The following is a 14,502-nucleotide window of genomic DNA, read 5'->3' on the forward strand; positions in this document are numbered from 1 at the left end:
TTAGACAACTGGAAGAAGAGTCTGGGTTCACAGAAATGTGGAAAATCAGCTGAATGTCAAAAATTCACAGGCAGGAATTTAAGAATTTCATTCCAGTGTTTGTCACAGCACTGACAATTCAATTTCCTCCCTATTTCTTGACCCTTTGTCATGTCAAGATCTGCTGTCATATCTCGTCTTTACTAAACTTTCAGAAAAGTGATTTTTTTTCTCTCCTGTGTAAAATTTTCTCATTAGTAGTTCCCTTCTCAGATAACATTACCAGCCTAATGACTTACACACATCCTTGTGTTATTTCCCTCTCACAGTATTTCTTTCAGGTGCCTCTTGTAGTACTGTAGCTGTAGTGAACAGAGAAACATTATCTCAATGTCAGCATACTTAAGAATGGAAAACAGACTTGCTTCAAATGAAACTATGTTTCTATATTAAAATTATATATTATTTCTATATTAAAATTATACTGAACTGTAAAAAAGATACAAACTGTTCCAAAAAATCCCAACAAAACTACTGAATAGATTTCTGTTAACCTCATCAACAATCTGATTTTGAAATTAGAAGGGAAAGTGAAGGAATGTGAAGAAAAGAACCAACCCAGTTAATAAAAAATAATTAATAGGCTATAGATACCATAAAACACTTTAATAAATGCAAATACAAACACTAACAACTTGTATTACAACACAGACCTGTAAAAGTCTGCTGACAAGATAACTAGCATGCAAATGAATCAGAGGAGGCTCTGTGGAAAACCAGTGAGGTCATAACATCTACCCTGAGTTTTGTTGATTGCAATGCCTATCAGTATCATTTACAAATTGCATGTTCAATTTAAATGATGTGATATTTGTATATGTTCACCGCAATGTAAATTTCAAGTTCATGTCAACTATTTTCAAGCTTCTTTTTCCAAATGGTTATGAACTTTCCTATTTCTAAACTTTTTTTAGATTTAATCAGCAAATGAAAGCAGCCACCCTGAAATAGATCATTCTATTTTTATCATAGAATCACAGTATGGTTTGGGTTGGGTTGGAAGGGATCTTAAAGATCATCTAGTTCCAATCTCCCTGTCATGGGCAGGGACACCTTCCACTAGACCAGGTTGCTCAGAATTCCATCCAACCTTGCCTTGACACTTCCAAGGATGTGACATCGCCATTTTCTCTGGGCAACCTGTTCCAGTGCCTCAACCCCCTTGTCCTGTCACTTCATGCTCTTGTAAATAGTCTCTCCATCTTTCTTGTAGGCTCCTTTTAGGCACTGGAAGACCACAATTAGGTCACCCTGAAGCCTTGTCTTTTCCAGGCTGGACAAACCCAATTCTCTTAGCTCTCACAGTTTTACACTTTACTTTGTTAAAACCTCAGCTGGACTGTATATCATATAAACAACTATGAGTCTTATTATAATTGTTACCTTACCCTCAGGCTTTCTTAAAATTATTTCTGCAGGGTTTAGATATCTAATAACCACTTGTCTCAGTCAGACAGGTGTGAAATAAAACATGTCTGTTTTGCATGGTAGCATTCAGGGAAAGATTGTGAGTGCTAGGACTTTCGCACTAGAAAGGAAAGGTGATTTTTGGTGAAATAGAAGAAACAAGAATTGTCCAAAGTGTTCATAGGGTATCTGGTATTTCCTTTAAAACTTTCAGGTTTTATTCAGGCAACATTTGAAGATGACTATACAGAACATGATAGTAACTATTTGCACTTCTACAAGACTGTGCCTTTTTGGACTAAGACCTTACATATTTACTCATGCAAAATTAAGCAGATCCAGTGCATTCTGTGTGGACCTCCACTGATTACAAAGCATTTACATTTCTACATTAACTCCATATAGCACCTTTCTGTATATAAATCAAATCCAGAAAGCTACCAAACAAATGGTGAAAGCTAGGAAAGTTAAATGTGGCTGAAATCAAGCCTATTCAGGGAACTAAAAATTTACTTCAAATCCCATCTTAAAAATGCCTTAATGAGTATTGTGTAGAAAAAGGCAGAAAAAAACCCCCAACTAACCAACCAAACAAAAAACCCAAACCCACAAAAACCAACTAACCAACCAAAAAACCCAATCAACAACTGAAATATTTGCAAATAAGAAACAATGCCAGACGGCTGATGTTAATTTTCACACAGACTCATTAGATTTGAGCCTCAGATGTACTTTTCTGCCAAGAATATGTTAGAATATGCTAAGAATACTGTGACAAATGGGAAATATTTCCTTTATGTCGTAAGAAAAACATTTCCAGGTCTTCCATGCTGACGATGGAGTCCTAATCTGTGGCTAGCTACATATGTGCTCTATTCAGATGACTACATTCATTGCTTTTTCTAAGATAGAGTTACAACACATTACTGGCACCTGCAGAATTGCACATAGAAGTATATTGTATTGCGCAGGTAGCAGTTACTCCCTTTCCCAGAAAAGAAAGTCCTGCTCTAAAAGGTCCTGCTGGTCCATGTGGTATTCCCAGGAAACATATAGTATGGATCCCAAACACTGCACAATTTCAGTTGCACACCACATCAGTTTATTGTTGGCACCAGGTGCCCCCTCGCAATACTTATATCCCACTCACACCAAAATTACAGAATTACCTTAATATTTGTTGATTTAAAAGACTTCCACTCCTTCAGCATGCAAACCGTTTTTTGATTGAGAGAACAGTATTTGGAAAACATGTGGAAAGGTCTTCATAAATACTGACATCATCCGCTGAACTGTGGGAAAGGCATTATTGTGCATCAGACTTGGGTTTTTTTCCTTTCTTAAACGTAACCCAAATATTCCACTTATTCCATTTGTACTCACCACCAGAGTATCTGGGTATCTCACCATCCTTAATGTTTCTGCCACAGAATTGCAGCACATTAAGAAATTTCAGGGTGTGTAAAGAAGCCATTTGACATATCCATTGCATGTTGCCCATCTTACACAAGACCTTTCTTTCTTATGCATATTTCAACTGTATTTCCATTGTCTTAGGGTTTATTTCTCCCCCAGTGACTAGCATAAAAAATAACCATCACATCTAACATCTCCATTGCTTTATGCAATGAGCCATTCTAAATAATACTTTGTACTATTTTGTTTGCACATTTTAGACTTCTAAGCAAGCAATTAATATGGTCCTATGTTTTGCCTATCCTTATTTTCCATACTTTATCCAGGAAAAGTTTAAGGATCAACAGAGTATACAGAACACAGACTAAAACAAAAAGAAGGATCATTACATTCACATATCTTCAGATATGTCACAGATCTTTAACACCAACAATAAGAGAAAACAAATCCTTAATTTATATCAGACTTCACATTTGAGGAAGTTGTAGCATTTCAAACATTGAAATCACAAAACTATTACTCAGAGAAAATATAATACTTTACAGTATGTGGCAAGAACAGAGCAGGACCTTGAGGCACTTACGAGGATTTGAGGTCAATTTCCTGCAGTGAAAGGTGTCATCACTCCAAACTCACAGCACTACCACATAATAGCACTAGTTATGCTCTCAGGAAATTTCTAAATTCTCTTCTACAGTCATGAAGAAAATGCTTCAGAAGTACCTATGAGTGAAGGCATAATGGGAACTTTTACTTGGGAAGACCAATGTGGACTTCGGGAGCTAAGAACAGGAGATACATATTTGTGGATCCAGCTGGCACAGCCTTTCACTGTGCTAGTGGAGACATCTTTGCACTGTGCACTACAAAGTGCCATTGTGCAAATTTCTGTTTGCTTCCTCTCCCATGGGTGCCACAGGAAATGTTCTCTAGGGAGCCAGGGATCTGACCTGAGTCTGAAGGCACTGAATTTAACAGGGGAATCTTTACATTTGAGCTTAATGTGCCTACTCCATTGGCCTTCTTGTTTGGATTTGATGCTAATTGATACATCTGAGTGAATATAGACAAAAGGCCCTCAAGGAAAGTAACAACATGTCATTTTGCCATCACATGACTTCTTTGAGATTGAATAATCTTTCATTTTCCTTTTGTTACACTAGCTGCCTAAAAGAAAAAACCTCCATCTTTGATATAAAAAATTCGTATTCTTGGGATTGAGCCTCTCTCTACAGGATTTCCTGTTTAGAGAATAAACAAAAGGACATTGATAATGAACATTTTTTTCCAGCTTTTAGAGGTTCTGCAGGAGTAAACTTTGCTATGCTTCATCTTGCTTTTGCAAATATGACTATATGTGACAGCATCCCTGTTTCAGGATTCAGACTTATGCTAACACTGAGAGCAGGCGTTATGTGATAGGATAATGAGGTGGTGAGACTGATGGAGTCACTGGTTACATCTCCTCTGTACAGCAAGCTCCCCAAAGAATAATAGTACCCCCTCACATACTTAAAATAAATTTTATTTAATTGGAAATTAAATGAATCAATTCTTGAATTATAGTAAACAGAAATCTTCATTTCCCCCTTCATCTATGGCATCCCTGCCTTAAGACCTGGATTTAGTATGTAAGTTGTTTTCCTTGTGGAATCAGGTAGACATCATACATGCCTCCCTAGTCCATCTTTTTACTATCACCTTTAACACACATATGGCAAAGAAATTTTTTCTCCAGCTGTCAAGATTGGGAGGTACATAAGAACAGTATAAGAGCTGCTACAAAGATGGTACAGACTAAAGTTGTACCATATTGACTCCAGAATCTTTTAGGCTTTCTTGGTTTTCCCCTTACTCACTTTTTTCTTAAGAAATGTTAATTTTTCTGAGATAAATCGGCACAGTATCAGAAGGATATGGAGAAAAACATGCTTTAAAGTATGTGCCTACAATGTGCAAAGAGTAAAAGGGACAGAATAAATGTGGAAAAGTAAGTACTTAAACCTGTATAAAATGCTCATGTACCATGTGAGTTGAGAGGAAATTATAAAGGGACTTTCTGAAGAAAAAGAATTCATTTTATTATAGACACTTTTCTTCCATAGGGAATGGATTTTAGAGAGACATTTGTAGAAATACAACTTCCATAGCAGTGGCAGTTTCACATTTTTCTGTTTAATAAGCACTAGATTATCAGTCCTAATCACACTGATTCAGTGCAAATCTATACTGTATTAATGAACATTTCCTTCCAAATGCTTCATGAGCTTCCAAGCTTTCATGAGTTTATTTGAAGTGCTATGGCAAAACAACATAATTAAAGTCTGTGTCATCATCTTTTATGCTTCAACCGGAAAAGAGAGAATTTAATTTCACAGTACTGTCAATCTACCTGCACTCATGTTAAAGAGAGAATTGTGATTTTAATTATCCATTAACTCAGTTTTTTTTAATTTTAGATACACCTTTTTGTTTGTGTGTGTGTGTGTGTGTGTAGGTAAATGCTCATATATTGCTCATATATTGTCTTGAGCCAGGTGGCAAGATGATAGTGAACTTCTATGTGAAATTTGAAATCTTGGAACTGCATGGTCACTACAGGCCTCAGATCTGGCTGCTGATCTTATTTAAACAGGAGCTTTTTCTTACCTTCAAGTTAGTTAAGACATGCCATACTGATTTAAAGACTTTTAAACCTTAGCAAGGGAACATTTTAAAAGGCTAGCAGGAGGTGCACATATTTACTTACTGTGATAGACGTTTGCCAGGAGGCAGGACACAGGAAACAGTGTAAATCTTGTCACTTTCTGGTGTGTCACATCCTTTCTTTCATGGTCCATTACTTCACTCAGCTCCACAGAGCCAGAGGCAAAGAAAGGCTAAAACTGATCAAGTGTGTAACCTGATCTCTTTTGCTTAAGGTGGAAACTACATGCACTCTTCGTGTCATTCACTAATTGCACTGAAAATGAAACTGACTCCCTCTGTATGAGATAATTACTGATCCAATAGACCTAGGTTCAGCCTCACAAAATTACAAGAAATCTTCTAGAAAACAATGGCAACAAAACCAGTATATGGAGGAACTGCCACTCAACAGGATTCATTCTTGGGACTGAGGACATGTCAGAGACTGAAAATAGTTCATACCTCAAACACTGATATAAAGTTTTGCTCATTATAAAGAAGCTACAACCAAAGAAGCCTCCCTGAAGACTGGGACTTTGAATTGAAAGTCAAACTGTTAATCAGATAAAGGGAAACCATTGTTTAATCATCTCAGGCTGAGGGAAAGGAATGCATCCACAAAAGGCCAAAGCCACCAGCTGCAGCTATCCCTGGCTGAGTTTGGGGTGGGGGGAGAGCACAGCTCACAGAAGCCAGGTTTACACAGACTCTCCCCAACTGAGGGGGGAGGAGGAGGTTTTGGGTGCATGGTGCAACCGCTGGTCAGAGGCAGTGAACACCCATCCTCCGATTACATGAACTGGCCCAGCTGTGGAACCCCCAACCCCACAGGGCACATCCACGGGACATTCCCATGAGAGGCTTGGTCCCACAGGACTGCTCATGATGCAACAGACCCAGAGTCTGCTGTGAGAGACTGCCTCTCACCTCCAGGGGGGCATGCCAGGACATTGCTACCTGGCTCAAGGGTATATAAACCCATCAGATTCTATGCTTTCTGGGGGGACCTTCACCACAAAGAAGACCAGCCAGAGAGGATCAACAGAACATCTTGGGATCCACAGATGGTGATATTTTCCTTATTCTGTTCCTGTCACTCTTTCTGTCCCCCCCCCCAACCTTTTTCTACTTCCTTCCAACAGTTTTCTACTTCCTTCTTTCTTTCCCTCTCTCTCTCTCACATTTACTATCAACAAAACCCTTACTATTGTCACTGGCATATGGTCTTGTTTGCACCTTAATTTGGGCAGAGGCATTTCTAAGAACCTTAAAACTGGATCATAATAGGACACTGTCTTTGGAAAGGTAAAATTCTCATTTTAGCAAATCACTTCAAAAGTAAAATTAGCAATTATTTAGCTGTTCTTTGTATATCCCCCTTAAAGCCTGAAATTACTGCTTCATTCCAAAAATCTGATGTTTTTAGCATCTAAAAAGAGCCCCCAATCTAAAGGAGATTCACAGTTACCCTGTCTGGTTCTGTGATTAATTTGGTGCTCCAGGCTCCCAATCAAAGAATACTGAAGACAATATCATTGTTATATTAACTTTGGTAGAATTTGGAGCAAGCACTAAATGAGCATTGATTTATTTCTGTAACAGAACAAGCATCAGATATATATATTCCAGAGTATAATGAATCTAGACAGTCCTGGATACTTGCTGACTTTCAAATGAGTGCTCAATTCAATATCCATGGTACTAGAAAGATTTCCATCTATTTCCTGAAGTGCTAGGCTACATCCTTAAAAAATAGTGTGGGTCAATATTACATATACAGTGAAGCAAAAATATTTTTTTTAAAAATATTTTTTAGCAAATTACTTCTCATCATTCTACCATACAGATTTAAGGTTATCAATGCCTGGCATTTCCAGTATATGCAAAAAAACAAAGAACCTAACTTTTGCCATATAATTTTGAAGGTGACCAAGAAAATTGACAAACCAAACTTATAATATAAAATAATTTAGATCTGGTTTTGTAGACACAAATCGATGGAATTTGTCATAATTGCAGGTAACACAGACTGACAAAAAAGTGTACAATAGGTTAAAGCTATTTGCTGCACTGTTTCAGCAGAGAATCTTTTGAAAAACATTTCATTTTATCTAGTTTTAACATGAAAGAAATCCAGGAAAGCATTCCTTTTCTCCACAATGCTATTCCAAACATTTGCACCAGACCTCAGGACAGTTATATAAGTTGCTCCTCATCTCTTTTCTTAACCTAAGCAAGCATGCATTTTGTTCAGTGAAAGAATCACACAACAGAAATGGAGTTTTTAAAATCTTTTTTTTAAATAATCAGTATTGTCAGTTTCAAGCACATAATAGTTTCAATCAAATGACCCTGTACCACATATCTGGTTTAAAATTTATCAGTATAATAAAGATCCATGTTGCATTTCTGTCTTTCAGATTTACCTTCCCACTGGAACATTGTTACAGATAGGCAAAGCCTTACAGAATAAGGGCCTTGTTGCCTTTGTAAAATCATGGCCTACTCCTGTTACTTCGGCTAAGTAGAAGAGGATTCTGGGTAATGACTCTGCTGGAATAGAGGTAGAAAACAAGTTACATAACCATAGAAAACAAGTTATATAACCACCACGTGTGCACATAATGGTCTGTGGTGGTTGATTGAATTATATTTGTTTGGCTTTAATGGAATGTTACTGATAAAGGCCTAATTGCTTAAAAAGGCCTGGTTTTTGCAATAAACGAGCTCCCTTTTGCATCTGCCTGAGGACTCTGGGTCACTTCTTATCACAACAGAACCTCCCAGTTAAGGCTTTCCCATATATTCTTTCTTTATTAACAACATATGAGGGTTTTGGGTTTGTTGGTTTTGTTTTGTTTAATATATAACCCTAAGACATTTCTTCACATAACTTTAGATCTGGCTTTATTAGAAAAAATGAGAAATAAGACTTGAAGTAAAGCTCCATGTGGAAGCATTACTGATCATCATAATGACAGAAATACATTTACAAATTCAGAGTTGAAATAAAGGGCATCTCTGATATTCTCAATTTTTCCTCTGTAATGTATGTGAGAACAACACTCTCATGTACCATATGTAATTTAATTTCAGAACCAACAAGCTCTAAAAGATTCTAAGCTGAACACTGTTCTTCTCAACTGACAAGGTTATATTGCTCTGTTCAGAAATAAGTGCCTCAGCAGGAGAAAATTAGTATGGGTAAATCCGTCTCAATCCAGTAAATACTTGAGAGAAAAATAATAGTACATCTAAATTTTAGAATACAAAGACTTGTCCACCCTTAGTACAATAGACTAAATAACACCACAGAAAAATTATGTCTTTATTCTTCAAAGAAAAAAATAGTATTAGGCCCATGAAATGCATGGTAATGAGGGGAATTTTCATTTTCATCCAAATACTTAATAGTGAATTCCCCAAAACATACAAGGGACTTAAGTGCATTAGACAATGTTAAATTATATACAGAACTCCCATAACATGCCTGTCAATGTAAGGCTCATATTTCAAGCTCTGTTGTAAGAACTCTTAAAGGTTAATCATAAAAGTTAATGCAATACAACTGGCTTGGGAAATTGCAGTGTTTGCTGAAGAACACTTTGCTCAGAGTCTGTTGGTTGCACTAGAAATTTATCACACATTCTGCAAAACAGACAAATGTCAAGACTCAGACACAGGGCTTGAAAAATTGTTCATTACATAGAACAGCTCTCGCTAAGAAACACAAACCCCCAGAATGCCAAGAAAAAAGGCTTCTAAAAACTGATTTATATATTTTATATATATTAAAATGTTAATCCTTATTCTAGTTTCTAAACTCTTGAAAAAATAGATTTTAGTTGGAAAAAGTCTTAAAGTTGATTCACTGTTTTAAAAAATTTACTCCTAATATTCCTCTTTATTTTAGCTTTCCTACAAGTTTAGGAAATATGGGATAGGTAACTGGACATGGAGGTGGCTTCAAAACTAGATGAAGTGTTGGGCTCTGAGGGTAATGATCAAAGCCACAAAGTCCAACTGGACGTTGGTCACTAGTGTATCCCAGAGGAGGATACTGAGGCCAGTACTGCCTAATCTCTGCGTGAATTGTGTGTAAGATGAGTCAGACAGTAGCCTCAGCAAGCTGAATGATACAAATTGAGAGGAGGAGTTGATAGAGTAGACGGGTGTATTTTCATTCAAAGGGACTGCAACAGGCTGAGGAAATGGGCTGGCAGTAACCTTTTGACTTTCAACAAAGGGAAATGAGAAATCCTGCTCTTGGGAAGAAAAAATTTTGGGCACTAGATCAGACTGGGTTGGACCAGCTGACTGAGTCAACTTCTACCTGACCCAGAAAACCAGGGAAAGGTCTGGAGAAAGGAAGACCTTCCTTTGATGAGTCAGATTGAGCATTTAGAGACCATTCAGAGACCATTTAGTTAAACTTCACATCAACAAGACCACAGGCCCTGGTGGGAGTGCTGGGTGAATTGGCAGATATAGAATCACAGAATATCCTGACTTGGAAAAGACCAAAAGGATCACGGAATTCCAGCTTGTGGCCCTGCACAGGACCACTCCAAGCGTCATACCACGTGCCTGAGAGCATTGTCTAAATTCTTCATAAATTTGGCATGCTTGGTGCTGCAACCAGTTCCCTGGGAAGCCTGTTCCAGCACCATGACACCATTTCTAGGCCATTAATCATCTTTGAAAGGTCATGGCCACCAGAAGAAATGCCTGAGTACTGGAAAAAAAAGTAAATGTTACCCAGTCTTCAAAAAGACACAGAAGGAAGGCACAGGGAGCTAGAGGCCGACAGTCTCCCATTTGTTCTTGGAAAAGTGATGTAATGGTACATCCCGGAGGCCATATCTAAGTATGTGGTAGACAAGATTATCAGGAATATTCAGCATGGATTCACCGAAAGGAAATCCCAGAATCATTTAGGTTGGAAAAGACCTCCAAGGTCATCAAGACCAAACTTTGACTGATCACCACCTTATTAAATAGACCATGGCACTGAGTGCTACACCCAGTTGCTTCTTGAACACCTCCAGTGATGTTGACTCCACTACCTACCTGAGCAGCTGTTCCAGTGGTTAACAACCCAAGAATCATGGAAATCCTGCTTAACTAACCTGATTGCATTCTAGGAAGGGACATCTGACTGAATTGATAAGAGGAGAGCAGTCGACGTTGTCTTCCTGGATTTCAGCAAGCCTTTCAACTCTGTCTCCCATGATATCCTCATAAGCAAGGTTAGGAAATGCAGGCTGGATGAGTGGAGAGTGAGGTGGATTGAGAAATGACTGTATAGTGGGTCATTGAGGGTTGTGATCAGTGACACAAGTCAAAAGTGACACAAGAGTCTAGTTGGAGACTTGTCACTGGTCATGTCTCCTTAGGTTAAATACTGGGCCCAGCATTGTTCAACTTATCCATCAATGACTTGGGTGGAGAGCAGATGCCTCCTTAGCAAGTTCTCTGATGACACAAAGCTGGGAGGAGAGGCAAAAGCTGTCTGAGCACAATCCTGGACAGCATGATCACAGTGACCCTGCTTCAGCAGGAGTTGGACAATGCAATGACCAGTACTGTCTACAATCTCAGTCGTTCTGTGAACGGTTCTCTTTTAATTCTCTGAGCATTCACAGGCAGAATTTGTATTTCAGGTCCTTACATGGTATTTGGTAAAGGTCAAGCACCAAATACGATTAGCTAGACATGTTTTTATTAACTTAAATGTAAGGTCATGTAAAGTTCTATGAAAAATTCTGGGGTTTAGTCATCCTCTACTTACACTAAGATATAAAGAAAAATCTCAGATTTAGACTCCACAAAGATTTACCTGTGTAGGCATTCTTTTTGACAGAAACAGGTCTATGGATGGAGTGAACTCATACAGGGGCTTCTGAGTATGGTTCTGAGAGGACCACCCTAACTTAGCAATGATCTTGAAAAAGCAGAGCTTTTCTGAAGCAGGCAGAATTCTGGGTCACATTCCTACTTTTCTTATTCTTCTGTGAGATGTCATCTATGTGAAAGGGGGCAACCCTAGAATTTTTATCCCTCTGTGAGTCAGACAGGTAAATTTTCTGGAAATATAAATGGGAGAAGTACATACTGAAGTCCTGCATGGCTAAAACTAAGGATTTCTGTCTAAGAAATCATAGCAGGATAACTGGTAATGGCAAAGTATTTGCAGATCCTTATAAAAAAGATCAGTGCAGATATTATATATTAAGCATAGTGCTCCTTTGGTGTACAGCATATTTATGTCTAACTAAGATTTGACTTTGCCTGTATTCCTCATTACCTGCAGGTGTTTTAATTTCACTTCTTTGTCAGCAGCAGCATTTTTAGAAAAATACATCAAAAACTGCTTATAAACTCAGTAACAATTATATACTGATTTGCTCTTGGGACTTATGGAAAGACTTCTAGCCTCCATTAGCAAAATCAGTTCTCCAAGGCAGATCTTCAAAAAAATAAACCCACAATTTCTGCAATTTCTGTCAGTGAGTTAAACACACAATATTTTATTAATGAGTGATTCCTACCTCAGTTCATGAATTTAACAGTTTTGCTAATATTTCTGCTTTGACATCTGACATTCCCAAGTATTCTTTTGGAGTCTAATTAATACTGCTTCAGTAAAAGACTTTACAAGATTCCATTTAGTGGTGAATTGCAAAAAGATGAACCTTTTCAGAGTGAAGGTGTTGTTCATTTTTCAGAGATATATTTGGTTCTTGTAGTTTGAGAATATCCCTCCTACTTTCTGAAATACCCACTAAATCTTGCAGCATAGCGGACAATCTCTTCTTCTTTTTAATGAGTCAGAGTGATGAGTATTTCAATATCTCTGCTTTTATTTTATCAAACTGAGATTTAGAGCTTTGTAAGATCACAGAATCACAGAATCACAAAATCATGTAGGTTAGAAGAGGCCTCTGAGATCATCAGGTCCAATCTCTGAGAGATCACCACCTGGTCAATTAGATCATGGCACTAAGTGCCACATCCAGTCACTTCTTGAACACCTCCAGGGATAGTGACTCCACCACCTCCCTGAACATTCAAAAGTTTAACGGCCTTTTTTTGTAAAGAAATTCCTTCAGATGACCAAACTGAACCTCCCCTGGCACAGCTTGAGGTTATGTCCTCTCATCCTTCCTACAACATCCTTTCAGGTAATTGTAGAGAGCAATTTGTAGACAAGCAGCAGAGCAGCAGTGCAAGTAAACATGCTACATACATTGCATTATACTAATTCATTGGTAGGGTGTAAAGTTCAGCAAGTACTAAAAGCAAGCAGGAGAGAAGAATTATAGAATGGAGTCATAGAATTGTTACCATTTAGAAGACTTCTGGGAGAAAGAAACTCCACAAATTCTTTTAAGCAAACAAACAAACAAAAACACCCCACAAACCAAATGAAACAAAACAACAATTCACCTTCACACCATACTCAGGCTTTAAATTGGGATTTTTTTCAGAAAGAAATATGTATCTGTGTTCAAGTAGCATTCCCCATGTGGGGGGAATTTATCTTCAACAAGTGCTATTTGTTATTTAGTTCATAACTGAACATGACAGTTAAATATATCAAAAGATATATAAATGGATCTGAAAGGCACAAATAGGAGCTGAAAAGTGCAGAAGAAGAGAGACAAGCAACAAGTTTTCTTTCACATAGGGGAATAATCTTCCATATTGAGGGAATTTCTCTATTAAGGAAAATATTTTGTCTGCTGAAAAAAGATGTTTACAATCTACTTTCTAACATTTGAAGACTGAAAACTTGGCACTGTGCTTCCAGACCAAAACCTTGTGTTCTCCAAGGACAGAAAATCAGACACTACTCCATTTGAACAGAATAAAGTCAATGTTCTCTTTTTATCTTCATCTTTTTATGTCTGTTTGAATCCCTGTTCCTTGAGAAGTTAGTGTTCAAAAAATAAGGTGCTGATTCAGTGCTATAACACAGTAAAACAGAGAGAGTAATGAAGTCCAGTGCTTCCATCAGTGGAAGCAAATGGAACTGACTTCATCAGCCATCAGGATAAGGCTGATGTACAGTTGCTACAATTTTGTAGCTAAGCAATAAATATATGGCAAGAAGACAAGAGACAGCAAAATGTCTTTCTATTGGTCTGCTTTACAAGTTGTCTTGTCAGCTGTAATGATTTTCTTTTAGTAAAAATTACTTTGCAAACTTTAAGTTGTGTTTAAGTGATAGTACTAACTTTATGGTCATAACTTTAAGTTATGGTCCTAACTCCAGCCTACGAGCAAGGGGAGGAATTCATTGCAACCAAGATTTATAAGAAAGAAATATTTAAATAGATTGAAAATCTTTTCAGATTAAAAGAGCAAGCAGATTAAAAGGCCTGAGATAACAGGGGAGAAACAGGCACTTAGAAAAGGAAGGAATACTTCATCTGAGACCAGAGCTTGTTGTCCCAAATAAAGCAACATGTTCTTCTCTGAATTAGTCCCAGAATCACTCTGTATTACAGTCTATATACCATGGCCTTTGGAAAGAGAAAAGCCAAGCTGTTAAGTTGCAGGACATGCAGGCTGCAGACAAAAAATCTTAGTCACTATTGGTGTTCTAGTCAGAAATAAAGAAACATAAAGGACAGGTACAAAAACTATTGTGGCAACATTCCAACGTCCATGAAGAAATCATTAAAACAACAGCATGAACTCATGTTTCTCAGCAGTACTAAGGAACAAAATTGGACAGTGGAAACAAAAGCCAAAAGTTTGCAGGGGCTTCACATTCATGAGCTGGGTGGTATGTTATTCCAAAGGCACTCTGTGGCTGCTGTATTTCCAGGGTTTCTTGTGGCCTGTACCAGAGAAGCAAAACATAATCCTGACACACACTACAAATCAAATGCTAAAAACAACTGATATGTTAAATATTGGTCTTGGTCATAAGTTTTGTGCAAG

The sequence above is a fragment of the Corvus cornix genome, chromosome Z (genome assembly GCF_000738735.6).
Source record: "Corvus cornix cornix isolate S_Up_H32 chromosome Z, ASM73873v5, whole genome shotgun sequence".
Classification (NCBI taxonomy): domain Eukaryota; kingdom Metazoa; phylum Chordata; class Aves; order Passeriformes; family Corvidae; genus Corvus; species Corvus cornix.